Source organism: Schistocerca nitens, chromosome 6, assembly GCF_023898315.1.
Source record: "Schistocerca nitens isolate TAMUIC-IGC-003100 chromosome 6, iqSchNite1.1, whole genome shotgun sequence".
Classification (NCBI taxonomy): Eukaryota; Metazoa; Arthropoda; class Insecta; order Orthoptera; family Acrididae; genus Schistocerca; species Schistocerca nitens.
In genome coordinates, this window is record NC_064619.1 from 501,871,342 (window position 1) to 501,874,688 (window position 3,347).

Genomic DNA, 3,347 nt, shown 5'->3' on the forward strand with positions numbered 1-3,347 from the left:
GTGGTGTCAGAGGATATTGACTGTGGAGTCGGATGTGATTTTGTATGACTTTCCTTGGATTTCTTACCTGGAGCTGGTAGGTTGAAGCTGAAGCAGATACAGTTGATGCAGCCACTTTTGTGGGATTTGTTGTTGGTGGCAGTCTGGTCGTTGATGCAATGGGGGTGGCTGATGCTTCTGATTCTGGATACAGATATAATGATGAGCGCAGTGGCAGTGAAGCAGCAGTAGGGGCTTATTGCGTTGCTGGCTGGTGCAGTTTTGACGTTGGTGACAGGGATGGCGGTGGTGGTGGCAGCAGTGGTGGCAATGGAGCTGCAGTGTATGCTGGAATGATGACATTTGCAAATGAGGAGTTAATTCAGTGAGAAAATACCGTGTGTGTAAGTGAGAAGGCAGATGTGTCACCCAAGTATTGTGGAAAGAGGGAAAGAGGAAAGAGCACGAAAGGACAGTAAACAGGACAGTAATTAGGGAGTAAAGGGGTAAGTGGAGGTAGGAGTGGAGCAGAAGTGCGAGTAGATGATTTTAGATGTCTTGGTTGTAGGTTGGTTCATCGTCAAATGAGGGTAACGAAAGTGGAGACTACCAGAGTGGAAGCAAGGACTGGCAGCGAGGACGTGGGCTGGTGATCACTGACGATGTCCGGTGGCGAGGGTGAGGACTGGTGGTGAATGTGATGACTGGCCGCGATGACTGGCAGCAATGGCGATGATGGGCAGCGGGGACTGGAAGAAATAAATTGCGATGCCTGACAGTGGAGGTGACGATGATGACATGCAGCAAGACCTACCGACAAATAGTGAAGAGGTGAATGGCACTGACTGGGAGCCTTTCATACAGAATTTCGACCCACTGAGCAGCCCAGGCAGTTGTTGTTCCCACGGGAAGAGGTGTTCCAGCCCTCATATGTATGCCGATCGTTCGCTGTGTTGCCGTATTTATACAGGCTGCAAAGAACACTATTGGCTAGCGTAATCACGTGGCGATACAAGTTTTGAGTTCATGTTGCAAGTAAAACGCTGCAGCGAGACTGTGCCCTCTAACAGCCATCAAATGGTTGGATGTTTTGGAAGCCAGTGATGAAATGGATGTTGTTTTCAGCAGTAGTATTAGGGTGTAGGAAGTTGTTTGGAAGGAGTGGTGTGTCTACAGGGCGGATGGAGTTGGTCAGTTCAGGTTTGGTGGCAGGGGGTTTGGCTGTACATTTATAGGAATAAGTGGGATGGGACTGGTCGCATGTGTTGCAGTTGGGTGGGGACTGGAGGCTAGGACATTTTTGGTATAGGTGGTGAGCTTTTCAGTGGGGGCAGGTAGAAGTATTTTTGCAGTCAGAAGTTAAATGATCATTATAGATGAGGCATTTTTGGGAAATGGGATTGGGAAGGCTCAACTGTTTGTTTGAAGTGATAGATCAAGGCTCCATTCTGAGGGAGGTGATCTGTAGTTGAGGGATCATTGAAAATGATGCGAATGAGGCATTTAGGACCAGAGTGATGATGCATTCGAAGGCAGACATTTAACTTCCGCCGAGACATATATGAGAACACCTAACTAGGAAAACCTAACGATGACAATATAAACCTCTACAAAGGAAATCGAAGGATAGGAAAGGAAATGACTAGAGAAACTCATAGAAATGTATGGCATAACTCTGTCAGTAATATTGAAAATTATTTACATGTACACCAGTAGTTGGTATATACACTATTGGTTAAAAGTTTTCGATCACCCATGATATAAACTATATACTTTATTTCAATATACAATTACCTCGTCAAAACGAAATAGACCAACAAAATAAATATTTTCTCTCTCTACCGTTAACGACAATATGGTTTAGATTTTAGCCTCTTCAAAGAATCCACCATTTGTCCTCAGAACAGCTGCACATACTCTTGGCGTTCTGAAGATAAGATTTTCTAATGTTTTTGCAGATATTTCAGTACAAGAAGTCTATAAATTATTCCAAGGATTTGAAATTAGATGATCTCGGTTTTCTGTTCTCCTTGTCAAGTTCATCCCATAACAGTTCCATGACGTTTCAGTCAGGTCACTGACATGGCCAAATTATATTCTTCAATTCCCCGCACTTCTCTTTCCTATTGCGCAGTTTAGAAGCATGTTTGGGATCTTTGTCCTCCTTCAGAACAAACACAAGACCAATAAGTCTCTTGGCAGATGTTGATCAGAAACCTGTGATATCCCACCTTCTTTAATTTTCTGTTAATTATCACTAGATCACCGACTTTATCACCCACTAAACTTTCCCACACCATATGAGATGGACAGATTTGTGGGAGATACTGGGTAAGTGGGGCTACCCAATGCCACTAATTAATGTTCTTAAAGGTCTGTGTACTCGTACATAACCGGCCGCTGTGGATGAGCGGTTCTAGGCGCTTCAGTCCGGAACCGCGCAGCTGCTACGGTCGCATGTTCGAATCCTGCCTCGGGCATGGAAGTGTGTGATGTCCTTAGGTTAGTTAGGTTTAGGTAGTTCTATCTGTAGGGGACCGATGACCTCAGATGTTAAGTCCCATAGTGCTCAGAGCCATTGGAACCATATTCGTACATAGATAGTGATAGAAATCAATGCAGAAATGAGTAAACCAATAAATATCAACAAGGAGCTACGGCAGGGCTGAAGTCTGTCATCTTCGCTGTTTAACGTTTGTACTGACAATATCTTACGAGAATGGATAGATGAGCACTATGGTTTTCAAATAGGATGTGAGAAAAGTCTAAGCATTCTTTTATTTGTGAGCGACCATATAATCTTTGAGAAAATGAACTGCAGATCCTAGTACACAGACTTTCCAATAAACATAATTTGATCTACACAAGAAGAACTAAAGTATTGGCATTCAGGGAAAAATGTACAGTAAGAACTAATTTCATCAACGATGAAAAAATAATAGAGCAAAGAAGCCATTTTAAGTATGTAGGCTGTGATATAGAATATGACAGAAGCTTTGAAGTTAAAGAAAAACTGAGTAAGTACAGACTAATGTATGGAACAGTAAGAAGAACATTACAGAATAATATTTGTAAAGAGATGACAATGAAGTTTTATACAACAATGACATCCGTTAATTTAATGTATGGAAACGAAGCATGGATAACCTGGTTAAAAGAACAGTCAAAAATACAAACAGCACATATGGTATTGTTAAGATCCATAAAGGGATGTAGAGTGTGGAATAGAATAAGGAACTAATATATTTGTCAGAAGCTAAACATCATTGCCCTGCAAGACAAGATAGCTGACTACGTGAAAAAAAATGGGAAAATAGACTACCCGTAACAGAAAGAGGCTATGCACCTAGGGCTAGAAGAGGCTTCAG